The sequence below is a fragment of the Macrobrachium nipponense genome, chromosome 2, assembly GCF_015104395.2.
Source record: "Macrobrachium nipponense isolate FS-2020 chromosome 2, ASM1510439v2, whole genome shotgun sequence".
NCBI classification, from domain to species: domain Eukaryota; kingdom Metazoa; phylum Arthropoda; class Malacostraca; order Decapoda; family Palaemonidae; genus Macrobrachium; species Macrobrachium nipponense.
The window spans coordinates 31,296,943-31,311,526 of NC_087201.1; positions in this window are offsets into that span (position 1 = coordinate 31,296,943).

A 14,584-nucleotide genomic window follows, 5' to 3' on the forward strand; every position below is an offset into this window, starting at 1 on the left:
GCTCCTCGTAGCAAACTGCACATCTCGTATCAAAGCTCGAAATATCACTTCATTTCTATAAAAAAAAAGTCCTATTTACGCCGAAATTCTCTTTGACTAAATAACAACTTCTCTGTTTAAAAAAAACTCACCAACACTAAATAAAACTAAGGTAAATGCGGCAACGATTTATAAAAAAAAATGAAAAAATAAAAAAAAAACTACGCAAAACTTCAAGACAGAAACAGTCAACTTGCTCTCTCCGGCTACATGCACGAGAGTTAAGGAAAGCAACATGGGTTTAGGGGGCAGGAGGGAGTGTTTACTAGGGGTTCCTATGGTTGGGGTATTGTGGGGGGGGAAGGTGCGTGTGTTGGGTAGAGGGAGGGGTCCTGGGGGGCGCAGCTCTTTAAGCTGAGAACCGGATGGTGGTTGTTTACGTAGTGGGAATATGCGGGAGGAAGGAGAATGCATTCACGGATGAGATCCAGATTATAAAGATGAAGTTCGCCAATGAACCCGGGAAGGCGTTGGGATTCGTGATGGAGGTGGTGAAGAGGAGAGAGAGAGAGAGAGAGAGAGAGAGAGGAGAGAGAGAGAGAGAGACTCATATTCCTTCCAAACAGACATAAGTATATCTAACTGAATCCCAAAAGGAAGACGTTTTATAAAAAATATCCGTCTAGGTTAAAAACTGAGACTCGGGGATTAGATTAGTCGCATAAAAAAAAAATCCGCTCTTGCACTGACGCCATTTCGATATATGATTAGACCTTGATTAACCGCCCCCCACAACCAAAGCCCCCCCACCCCCCTCCTCACCCCCCATCTGAAGTTTGTGGCCTCTTATCTCCTCCTCTCGCTCCTTACCCTCATAGAGTTTCGCGTGGTCGGAATTCTCCCAAGGAGTTCCTCAAGATTTTCTTTCAAAAATGCAGACTCGTGAAAGTCTTTCACCGTCTAAGTAAACATGCAGGATTTACGACGTGCTCAATTACTCACGCGGAGACGAAGAGAGAGAGAGAGAGAGAGAGAGAGAGAGAGAGAGAGAGAGAGAGAGAATTTTAAGTAAATTACTTTGGCAATGCTGAAATTCCCGGTTAAAGAATTAACAAGTCATAAAGTAGTCGGAAGCCTTTTTCCCAATCGTACTACGCCAAGGTGTCAACAAACAAACAACAAACAACAAAATAAATAAACGAAAAAAAAAAGTATCAGAAGGGGAGAAGGAAAAGGCTTAAAAACAGGCTCAAGATCAAAGTACACTTCGTACTTCTCCCCTCATTTTTTTCTCTCTCTCTCTCTCTCTCTCTCGCTCCTCCCCTCTTTCCTTCAACTTGTCTCCTCTCTCTCTCTCTCTCTCTCACCTCAAGCGCCCTCTTTCCCTCTGCACTCATTCTAGTCCTTAAACTCTAGTCATACCAAAGTAAATACCCAAAGAATTTTTCAGTAAACACCGATGAAATAATTATTATATAACATCATCGAATAAAAAAAAATACGGTCAAATAGAGCGTTGTTTCACCAACGAAAATTAAACTGAATACACTTAATTTCGTTAGAAATAATTGTTCTGTTGTGTTCAACATACACAATATTCATTTTCTACATTTTCATTCTAATAGATAAATCATAAACATCCCAAATTTTCTGTCTTTTTAACTCAAAGCGAAACACCTTTTTCAGACCTTTTATCTTTTTTAAGGATTTCCTATCCTTCTCAACAAAAACAACAACAGCAAAAAGAAAAAGAACAACAAGAATAACATTTGAAAAAGTTGTTTGTATAGGCTTACTCCCCGAGTAAGCGAAAAGTGAAATGACATTTCATGGCCTCGTTGCATTCCAGCCCTTCAATATTCACATGGCACGATTGACAGTTCACCCCCCTCAATATATCGAGTTGCATGCAAATTGCATAAAGGCAAATAAAAGCAAAATAAAAAAAAGAAAAAAAAAGCCTTTTAAATCTAGGGTTACCAAGTTTCGAGATGATCAGAGCCATCAGGATGTGGTTAAGTAAAAGAGGCGACGAAGCTAGCCGTGAAGAAGGCAATGGTTGTAGGAGGAGGAGGAGGAGGAGGTAATAGTAGAAGCAGTAGCGGTGGTGAGGGTAGGAGGAAGGGGGAGGAGGGATGGATGGTTCACTGTTTACGGCAAGTAAGAGAGGGGACGACTTTCGGGGAGGGAGGGAAGGGTAAGGGCGGGGGGTGGGGGGAGGGGGGCGGGGGGGGAACGAAGATGGTAGGCGATGGGTCGGGGGCGTCTGTGGGATATAGGTGTCCATGAGAGAGTCAAGGATGGAGGTGCGGGGCGGGGAGAAGGAAGGGGGGTGTTCAGGCAGAGTTTTGGGGGATGAGGGAGGGAGGTAACGGCCGCAGAGGGGGAATGTAGTTGCCTCAAGGGGGCGAGAGCTCCCCTAGCGGCCCTCTCGTTCCCTGTGGATCAATAGGGGCCCCTCCGAGACATTAGACCAAAGTGCAGGATGACTTCAAGAATATAGAGTGTAAACAAACTGGCTCATCTCAAAGATCGCGCTCACTTTCCCACATCCCCGGCCGCCCTCGGCCTCACCGAGTCCACTGGCGAAGGCCAGGCGACGCTGCCGAACGTCAACAAACGCCGGGAATCTTAACTCGAAAGAAAATTGTCTTAAGCAGGCATCCAGCGCCAAGACTCCCTCGGAGACCCGCGACCAATCACCAGGCTGGTGGTGGTGGTGGTGGTGGTCCGTCGAAGGGCGACACACCCCCGTTACCGACACCTTCCGTGGCCGCCGACCCCGATTCAGCGACTCCGCGACGTCTTGGACACTTGGCAGACCATCGATTCGAGGTTATGACAAGAATTCAGGAATGGAAAGAGCCAACCAAGGTGGTGGTGATGGTGGTGGTGAGAGGAGTTGCTCCCACCCTACTGCTGCTGCTGCTGACCATCTCGTCTTCAAAAATCATTTCTCCCAAGAAACAATGACGCAATGACCTCTTCCCTACTTCATTTCAATGTGCACATAAATAAACGAAATCAAACAGAATTCAGTTTGACGGGTCATTGTAGAAAACGGAGTAATTGCGCCAAAAACATCTCATAAGAAGAGTCGTCTTTTGAATATATGCGTAACATGTGAAAACCCCTTTTAAAAATAAGTTTGCTGTCCTACTGACGAACCTTCGCGTGAATATTCTCCGAGAAGTTTTCTGCATCTGCATTCGCAAGAGGCAGCCAGCGAAGCAACAGGTAATTTCCAAAAACCTGCTACTATTATTCACTGCTGGAAATGACTGTCTGTTACGAAATTTACGAGGGCAGCATAGATACCTTGATAACAGGGAAGGAACGGACAACTATAGTGCCGCAATTTCCTCCAGTCACGTCAGGGCTCCGTTAATATACGAGGAAAAAAAAATTGATTCTAAATTACCAAAACGCGCGGGACCCCCAACAACAACAACAGTATTTAGGTTCCAGTGACTAGACGTATGCCGGGGCCTAAGGATATAATGCTCTGAATCCTATTTGAAGCCACCACGTGCGACGGATTCTCGTAGCCCTTTGTCCGCATACTGTCGACGTTAAAACTGGGTCTCTCGTTTGCTCTTACAAAAAACACACAGGAGTCAAAGCTTATTCGGTATCTCAGTATTAATTACCAGTAATCACTGGAATGTCTTTCAGATTTCACGTCATAGATCGACGTGAAAAGCTTCGCAGTTTATTTCAGGAATGTTTGTGACGCTGGATGCAAGCACACACGCATTTGCAGTGAGGGAGCACGTGCGTGAGAGGGATTCAAGTGCCCGAGTGCATCCCGGGGATGCAAGCAAGAAGTGCATAAAACAGAAACTACTGCTAAGTGGTGAAATTCACGCCAGGGCCGCGAATGCTTCTGACTCTTATATAGTCTGGAAAGGAAAAGAGAAAGCTACATGATAATAAAGGCTTGGATACAAATAGAAGGAATTGCTGAAAACGTCATGGAGCTAAAAATATCAGGAAGAGCAAGCAGAGGTAGATTAATAGTGCACAAAACTATACCAGGAAAACTAAGGAAAGCACAGAGGACATTAATCCACTACGCACCAGCATCGACAATGCAGCGTCTATTCAATGCGTTACCAGCTCATCTGAGGAATATATCAGGAGTGAGCGTAGATGTGTTTAAGAATAAGCTCGACAAATATCTAAGCTGCATCCTACACCATCCAAGATTGGAAATATGCAAAATATACCGGAAGATGCATTAGCAATTCTCTGGTAGACATTAGAGGTGCCTCTCACTGAGGGACCTGGGGAAACCCGAACGAGCTGTAAGGAACTGCAAGTTGAATGAAAAGCAGTCGACTCATAATCTGGAAATGAAATTTGGGAATTACTTAAAAATTAGAATGTCTTATATAACCGAGAATTTGTATTCTCAGAAGACCAAAGAAGAGGATGCGAGATTCCTGTAAAGGCTGCAAGAATGGGATTCACTCTACTCTCGAGGAGAGAGAGAGAGAGAGAGAGAGAGAGAGAGAGAGAGAGAGAGAGAGAGAGAAAATCGGTTCGAAGTGGTCGAGGGGAGGCACTAGCATAGATGTTACAGCTGGGACGGAATTGGATGGTTTTTATGTTCACAGAGGCTGGTACACAACATACACTCCCATTTAGGATTGTAAGTGAAGACATGGGCAGAGAGAGAGAGAGAGAGAGAGAGAGAGAGAGAGAAAAGGAACTGATAATGATTCATCTGATGAAGATTTTCACTACGCCATTCTGGTTTCCAAATGTGGTAGCATACGTTTTGAAGGATGACGACCTACAGCAGTCGACTAACAACGAAAAACTTATAATTCACTGCTTGAATCACTAGATCCTTACTATATTTTTTTTCTAGTGAGCAGGCTTAGAAACAAAACATGAGATTGTAGTGGCAAAAACAATCCTTCCAGTAGAAGAGTTACCGTTATAGTTACCACTCAAGTCTGTAAAATGAGCTGTACTTGATATTATTTTTATTTTTCTATTTTTCCGAATCTAGGGAGACAGCGATATTCAAGCATATAATGAAATATTTCCAATGCCCAGCGGAGACTGACAGGCCAATAAAACGCTCTAGCCAAATTCGCCACTTCTGAAGAAGAAAAAGAAGAAGAAGAAGAAGAAGAAAGGAAAGGAAAATGACTCCGGTTGTCAAATGTATGAAAGGCTATAAAGGTACTTCATAGCGATGACTGAGAACAACTCTCATAAAAATGAGAGATGAGAAACGTGAATTCCTGCAGAGTTTAAGTAACTACACTTGAGATTAATATTATCATTTTTTTTTTAAAGATGCGCCTTCAGAGAGGACGAAGACAGAACGGTGGAGTTATCTCTCTCTCTCTCTCTCTCTCTCTCTCTCTCTCTCTCTCTCTCTCAATATATCATCAGCGGTGAGGCTGTTAGCCCCATGACCTTCTCTTGACTCGGCTTACGCTGGCACCTATTTGCAGCTGGGTCGACTGGTGGGTGGCAGTATGGCACGTAGAAGGGATTTGTTTCTCCATTATTATTATTATTATTATTATTATTATTATTATTATTATTTATTTGTTTATTTATTTATTTTTCTGGTCTATCCTCCACTTCGGCTGGGTGGTACTTATAGTGTGGGGGATTCCGGGTTGCATCCTGCCTCCTTAGGAGTCCATCACTTCTCTCACTATGTGCGCTGTTTCTAGGAGCACACTCTTCTGCATGAGTCCTGGAGCTACTTCAGCCTCTAATTTTTCCAAATTCCTGTTCAAGGATCTTTGGATCGTGCCTCCTAGTGTTCCTATGATTATGGGTACAATTTCCTCTGGCATATTATTATCATTATTATTTTTAACATCTTGGTAAGTAAGCTTACATAGACGAAATAGCCCACTTGGGCAAATAAAAGGACGAACTTAACAGATAGAAGTTTGGCAGCATAAGGTCAAGCGATAAACAGATAAGAACAGAAAAATTCAGCCTGAGATGGTTGTGTTCACACATAAACAGTAGCTAAGAAAAGCCGAAGAAAATAAAGATATTGGTGAACGGTACTTCTCTGAAGCATTACAATCACTTTTGAGCCACAAAAGTAATGATGACAGACCGACCGCTCCACAGAACCGTCGTAAAGAAGAAGAAGAAGAAGAAAAAAAAGAGGTTTCTGATACCGGACAGGGTGGCAGTGTAGCTACTCAGCTGATAATGGAGGCCGACACTTTGCAGAATGAGTAGCACGCACTAACTCCAGAGAATGAGTCAGTATAGGCGATAACGTAAGTTTTTATGATGAAATGTAACTTTTCGATCGGATGACTGAACGACTCGTTCAATACCGATAACACACACAGAGAGAGAGAGAGAGAGAGAGAGAGAGAGAGAGAGAGAGAGAGAAACACAAACTTACTAAAATTGTAGGTATCAGAAGTTCAATGTCTCATTATGTATATATTATATATATATATATATATATATATATATATATATATATATCTATAATATATATATATATATATATATACATACATAGATATATATATATATATATATATATATATATATATATATATATATATATATATATATATATATAATATATATAACACACGTATAATATATATGTATGTATGCATGAGGCCATAAACATCTGCTAGGTACGATTTTAGTTACGGGAAAGGAGGTAAAAAGATAAAAAAAATTCGACAACCTAAAGTAATCACTGAACCATTTCGAATTGCTGAAGAAATTCAGTTTCTTGCTAAGAGTTACAGTTTGCCTTGCTTCAAGAACAAAAGACAAAAGGAGAAAAGATTTCCGTGAACTTCACTCATGTTTCAACAAATGACCTTATTACTGTTTGTCTTTAAATAATAATAATAATAATTCGTAGTAGCCATGATTCCCATGACAAAAGTACTACAGAAAATGGATGCCGGGTACCAACTCAAGAAAAGAGGCAACAGAATCAACCATCTGATGTTCATGGACGACATCAAGCTGTATGGTAAGAGCATCAAGGAAATGGATACCCTAATCCAGACTGTAAGGATTCTATCTGGGGACATCAGGATGGAGTTTGGAATAGAAAAATGCGCCTTAGTCAAACATTACAAAAAGGCAAAGTAACGAGAACTGAAGGGATAAAGCTACCAGATGGGAGCAACATCAAACACATAGATGAGACTGGATACAAATACCTGGAATAATGGAAGGAGGGGATATAAAACACCAAAGAAATGAAGGACACGATCAGAAAGAAAATATGCAGAGACTTCAAGGCGATACTCAATTCAAAAATCAACGCCGGAAATATGATAAAAAGCCCAAATAAACACATGGGCAGTTGCCAGTAATCTATACAGCGCAGGGAATAGTGGAATGGACGAAGGCAGAACTCCGCAGCATAGATCAGAAAACCAGGAAACATATGACAATACACAAAGCATTATACCCAAGAGCAAATACGGACAGACTATACATAACAAGAAAGGAAGGAGGGAGAGGACTACTAAGTATAGAGGACTGTGTCACATCGAGAACATAGCACTGGGCAATATACTGAAAAAACCAGTGAAGACGAGTGGCTAAAGAGGGTGCATGGAAGAAGGACTAATAAAATTGTGGACGAAGACCAGAATATACAGAGACAGGACAATGACAAACAGAACAGAGGACTGGCACAACAAACCAATGCACAGACAATACATGAGACAGACTAAAGAAACTAGCCAGCGATGACAAATGGCAATGGCTACAGAGGGGTGAAGCTAAAGAAGGAAACTGAAGGAATGATAACAGCGGCACAAGATCAGGCCCTAAGAACCAGATATGTTCAAAGAACGATAGACGGAAATAACATCTCTCCTATATGTAGGAAGTAGCAATTAACGAAAAAATTGAAACCATAAACCACATAGCAAGCGAATGCCTGGCACTTGCACAGAACCAGTACAAAAAGAGGCATGATTCAGTAGCAAAAGCCCTCCACTGGAGCCTGTGCAAGAAACATCAGCTACCTTGCAGTTAATAAGTGGTACATGAGCACCAACCTGAGGGAGTGATAGAAAACGATCAGGCAAAGATCCTCTAGGACTATGGTATCAGAACAGATAGGGTGATACGTGCAAATAGACCAGACGTGACGTTGATTGATAAAGTCAAGAAGAAAGTATCACTCATTGATGTCGCAATACCATGGGACACCAGAGTTGAAGAGAAAGAGAGGGAAAAAATGGATAAGTATCAAAGATCTGAAAAGTAGAAATAAGAAGGATATGGGATATGCCAGTGGAAAATTGTACCATAATCATAGGAGCACTAGGCACGATCCATAGATCCCTGAAAAGGAATCTAGAAAAACTAGAGACTGAAGTAGCTCCAGGACTCATACAGTAGAGTGTGATCCTAAGAAACGGCGCACATAGTAAGAAAAAAGATGGACTCCTAAGGAGGCAGGATGCAACCCGGAACCCCACACTATAAATACCACCCAGTCGAATTGGAGGACTGTGATAGAGCAAAAATAAAATAAATAATAATAATAAAATAATGAACCAAACAAAAACTTCTTTCAGTTTTCTTCTGAAGATTGAAAAAGAAACCCAAAATCACTGTGTAACGTGTTTACTTCTAATTATTTACATTTAATTTTACTCCACACTCGAATACTTTCAGCTGAAGACTGCTGGGCCTGGACCCAGGCTGACAACCTATACATCTCTTGAAAATGGGCCACAGATAGGGCCTGAAAGTATTCGAGTGTGGAGTAAAATTAAATGTAAATAATTAAAAGTAAACACGTTACACAGTGATTTTGTGGGTTTCTTTTTCAAATAATATAATAATAATACCTATTGATAATAACAATAATGAGCAGATTTATTATGTTGCAATAGACTGCATTATTTTTCTTTACCTTTGAATAATAATAATAATAATAATAATAATAATAATAATAATAATAATAATAATAATTAATAATAATAAATAAATAATAATAATAATAAATGAGCAGATTTATCATGTTTTCAATATAACTTGCATTATTTTTTCCTTTAACCTTTTGAGTAATTAATAATAAAATAATGAAATTAAGATAAATAATAATAATAATAATTAATAAAATAATAAATATATAATAATAATAATAAAGATAATAATGATGATGAATGATAGATTTACAATTTTGTGCCTCAGAATAGATTATATAAATAAAAGCAGTTTAAAAATTTCTAGTTATATATATATATATATATATATATATATATATATATATATATATATATATATATAAAAAACCTTGATCGTGGCTCTTTTCTTTGAAGTTTACGTAATCAATTTATTTATCGTTTGAGGAGTTTTTTTTTCATTGCGTTTATATCTAACTTCGTCCTCTGCCCTCTTCCTCACTTCCTTCCTCTCTTATCCTTGCCTTTATCTCTTTCCTCGTAGTTTTTCTTCATGCGTTTCTTGATCTCTGTGTCATTTTGCGTATTTGTAAAAATAGGAAATGCTCAATTACCATACATATAAAGTGGTAGATCTGATAAATGGCGGCAGAATGAGAGGACAGGAAAGCCACTGGATAGGATTTTGATAATGTAAGGATCTTGGAAGGATTAGACATCTGCTAAAATGGCAATTATTGAGACAAAACTCTCCCTTTATGGCAAGTCAACGAGTAAAGGATATTCGAGTGGTGAAAAGGAAGGTTAAAAAAAACCAAGTTCAGGACGAACCTTCTTCGTAATCTGCGCGATGTAAGATGAACTGAGTGAAAATAAAGAAGCAGGGGTAGAGTATGAAAAAAAAAAAGGCGTGAGCTGACCTCCAGCTTGCTCTGGACGCTCGCATGATTTTCCCCTCACGCGTAAGTCGTAAACATTAGATTCCTAACCTCATCCTGCTGAAGGATTCTTTTTCCAGCACGCGTTGATGTATGATAACTTGTGAAGCGTGCGAGACCCCTGGAATGACAGTTTGAGGACTTCGCGATGAGCTGTAGAGAACTTCAATAAATGTCAGTGTCCTGGGTTCCATGAAGGACGCCATACATCTCTCCTGGGCATAACCTATGTACTAGTCTTTATTATCGTTCGAGTGGATAATTAAATCCTAAGAATAAGCATGGGGAAACTTTCGGCTTTGCATATTCTTCGTGTTTTGTTATTCCAGATCCAGAATATCCAGATATGTCTTTGAATAATGTTATAGCATGTAACGTCATTCGTAAATGTTCCGCTCTTAATCAGTGATCTGATGGCCAAACCGTTTGGAAAGTATTGTACATAAAGTTATCATCGTGAACCATAACTTTCTGGCATTGAATAGAAATTTATACATAAAAACCTACTTGTACTGCCATGTGATAATATTTTCAAAAATATTCCCCATCTACGTAAGAATTTTGGAGTTAATGTAGCACTTAAGAACGATAACACCATGAAACATATGGTTATTTAGAGCTCGTTCGGCTATCCCAAAGGATGTGTATACTAAACCCAATGTAAATCTTGTGATAACTTTTATATTGGTCAAACTGGGAAAACGCTGGAAAAAGAGGATAGAACGCCATAAGAAATGAGTAAGAAATGCACAGGTGATGAATAATGGCATTTTCGTACATACCAGTGAAAACAATCATACAATCAGCTGGTCAGTAGCAAAAAGGTAGTTTAATGTAATAATGGACCGTAAAGAAACGTCACTGAGTCTTGTCTCATATAAAAAGGAAGTTAATGAATAATACGAATATCAGTCAAGTTATGCATAAAGTTGATCCATTAATTGCAAACGAAATATGCAAGAAGTTTAAATTTTCAGGAAGGCAGTTGAAAGATTGGAAAAAGGAAAGCTGGGCCTCCTACAAGATAATGGGTTTTGTCAAAGTTGACCTGTCACGTCTTCCCTATGTTGTTTGATGTATAATCATGCGTCAGAGTTATTTTATATGTATATATATATATATATATATATATATATATATATATATATATAACATAGTATCAGGAATATAACTGCTATGCTATACCTCGCCTATTTGGTGATTTTATCACCATACAGACAATGCTAGTTTGGTTTTCCATACCTTACAGGAAGAAGAGGACGATTATTATTTTAGCCTAACCTCAAAGAATGACGACCTTAGGCTACAAATGAGACATTATCTCCTTCAATTGGGTCATAACTGTTCACTAAGCAACCCTTAACCTCGAAGCTTGGCATATTACTATCCTAAGCTCGAATTAGTTTTGGAAGGAGTCAGGTTAAGGACAATAGAAACAAGATCTTATTTTAATAAGAGTGACGAGACAATAGATTTTGTTTGAATGATGACTGATATCTAAAAATGGTAAAGTGTTGGTTGCTGGTCTAGAGGACCAGCATCAAAGGCTGGTGAATCAGTTGGAAAGAGTTAGGAGGAGGTTAAAGCTGAAAATGAACATTAATAAGGAATCAGTTGGAAAGAGTTAGAAGGAGGTTAAAGCTGAAAATGAACATTAATAAGGATAAGGTTATGAGGACTGAAGAAAGCTAGAAAGATGACGGTGGGAATCACTGAATCACAGAATAGGTAGGTGGCAGGATCCCTGCAAAAGGTTTAGAAGAGATGTTTACAGAAGAAGGGTTGAAATCAAATGTAAGAGAAAATTGTTTGTAAAGTGTATATTTATATACTATATATATATATATATATATATATATATTATATATATATATATATATATATATATATATATATATGGAGACTAGTAAAAATGCTCTGTTACAACGCAGTCTCTGAAATATAGTATTTTCTCTCTATATTTTGGTATTGTATGGGCTCCTTTTATTATGTATATATATATATATATATAATAATATAATATATATATATATATATATATATATATATATATATATTATATATACATATATATATATATATATATATATATATATATATATATATATATGTATGTACATATATATATTACTAGGGTTGAAAGACTGAGTTGTGTAGTGATGCCATTGTGTGGTACCGAAATTAACAACCATCATCAATGAGTCAACAGTATTCTATAAATATTCCAAAAAAAATTAATTCACAAAAATTACTCTTCAGAATTAAACTCTGATAGGAGTAGTGCAACGAAGGTGAGCAAAGAGAAAAGAGAGACAGAAATAACAAAGGAATAAATACATAAAAAAACACATAATAAAAACAGGAGTTAAGGTAATGGGGCATGTATCTTCAAACTGTAACAACAGCCTCTTTTATGTTATAAAGATTAGTAACGTCAATAATACCGCCAGGAACACCACACTGCATTTTTAGAGTAAGTGGGATGCAAGACCTTTGGTCCTGAGCAGCTCAGCATTGTAGAATCTCAACAGAATTTTCAATAGTGTAATTTACCTTTTGATTTAGAGCTTATGGAAGATGATCCAGTACGATATGTTATTACGGTGATCTAAATCGCAATTACCATCGTTGAGAAAAAGGTTCCTTACATTCAGAAAGAAAAACAGTATTGCCATAATGGTGGCACAGAAAACCTGAAGAAATTAGTGTCACAGATGCCTCAGTCTCCTTAGACATAGGAGGAAGAAAAGACAATGCTTAGGTTTCTGGCAATATTAGTGAATGAGTTTTCTTGACGTGAAAGAGAAAACTTAAAGCCAAAACCTTTATAAAGCATTGTCAGATATCCAGAATCATTAAATGCAGTGATTTTTCAATATAAAACAAGTCATATAGGATGGGAGGACTGGGGAAGATTTCCTGATCAATAAAATCTTACTTATTCTGGCACTTGACATCATTCCACAATGATTGCGTCATTTTTTATACATTCCATATCTAATATCAAGGCTAAATGCAATCGCCTTTTACATTGTGGTGGGTAGTTTGCATACTAACTTATATGTGGCTAAAATCGTGTCAGAGAACCCTCAATACTGCCAAGTCAAATACCAGACAAGTCATATCAAGGTTCACTAAAACACTACCAGAAGATAAACCCCGTATTCATAACTGTTGATTGTTGCTTAAAAAATGAGCAAGTATAAGGCCTATGACTGGTTAAAGATAAGGCAGGAAGAAATATGCAAGATTTGGACACTTCGGGAATGTGAGAGAGGTGATATACAGATAAAGCACTTACTCAATGGAGTGGAGGTGGTAGGTAAACTTGGTGCATGCTTCACTAATAGTTGAAATCAGTCTGAAACTGTATGTTGCTACTGTTAAAAAAAAAAGGTTTGATAAAGTTCCTATGTCAGCAGAGAAAAAATAGAACATGCTAGTGTGATGATGAGGTTGAGGCTAAGATTCGTTTCATTAGGAAATTAACTGAGAGACTCTACAAGAAATAAGCACATTCCATCCAAAGAAAAACCAATCAAATCCAGAGCAGTGACTGATCATGGTCACATAGAGCTTAGTGTTCCCTTTGACTTGAGTAACCATAACTCCATAAAGTAAAAACTCTGTAACTAATATATTATAGTTATATACTTGGTCTCATTCCCAATAGTTAAGTTACTGGCAACAAAGTTAATGTAAATGGTGTGTGTTGCTATGGTTGATCCAAACCTACTTGTAGTCTCTCTACCAGTGATATGATTATTGTTCTACAAAAATAGATATAAAATTGGGTAAACCGTCAAACTCCGGCCCCACCCTCCCAACACACAGTCACACCAATCTAAGATAATAAAGTTGCTGTTAACTTTAGCAGAGACCTGAAAGAGATCTAGATGTGGTTTAGTCAATGTGATATGAGGATGAATTGCACCAAATAGCAAGATTGCATTGATCTCTCAATTCACATATGATTCATATTAATCCATAGGTAATATTTTGCTCACAGATCTCAGAATTTAGCAGAACTTGGTATTCCAGGGTGCTTAAGAGATACATGCAATTTTGCCTGGAAACTAGGAAGGATTTACATGGCTTCCATGATGTCGTTGAAACTAAACACTTCAAAGATTTTGTTTTACCTTTAATGAGGTGCTGCCTTCCAGACTTGAAGTCAGCAGCCTCCAAGAACCTTTATCTTTCAGATGAAACTGCTAATGCAGTGGCTGCCGTCAGCTCCATCTGATAAGGTAACTTCTATTAGCATCTTTAGTTCCTGCAATACTAGAACCAGTGCGTGCTACTAACTTTGTAGAGCATCATTCTGTTTTCCACTGATCGTCAGAGGCACTGTGATTGTGACAAGCGTCCGATTAAACTTTCAAAATTTAATTATTTTTTATTGCCAGGTGGCAGATAGAATTTCTAGATTTTCTGTGAGAAATTACAGTGATCCGACAACAAAACTACAAGAAACTATGTAGCCTTATCTTTGAATGGATCAAGTTATTATTTTATTTCTTTTGATTTAGCACATCTAGCATTCCCTGATTCCAGTGAGGGCAACTGCTACTACCATTTTGTACAGAGGTGTGCTGCTTCGTTGGGTCTGTGATGCTTGTTCTGAGCGTATCTTAACAAAGTTCAAGTTTTGTTGTAACCTTTCAAACTTAATAAGGTGCATCATAAATAATCTTGACAATAGACGCGAGGGAAGACTTATTCAAGTTTATTTCAGTTCTGTCTTTGCCTTTCTGAACCTGA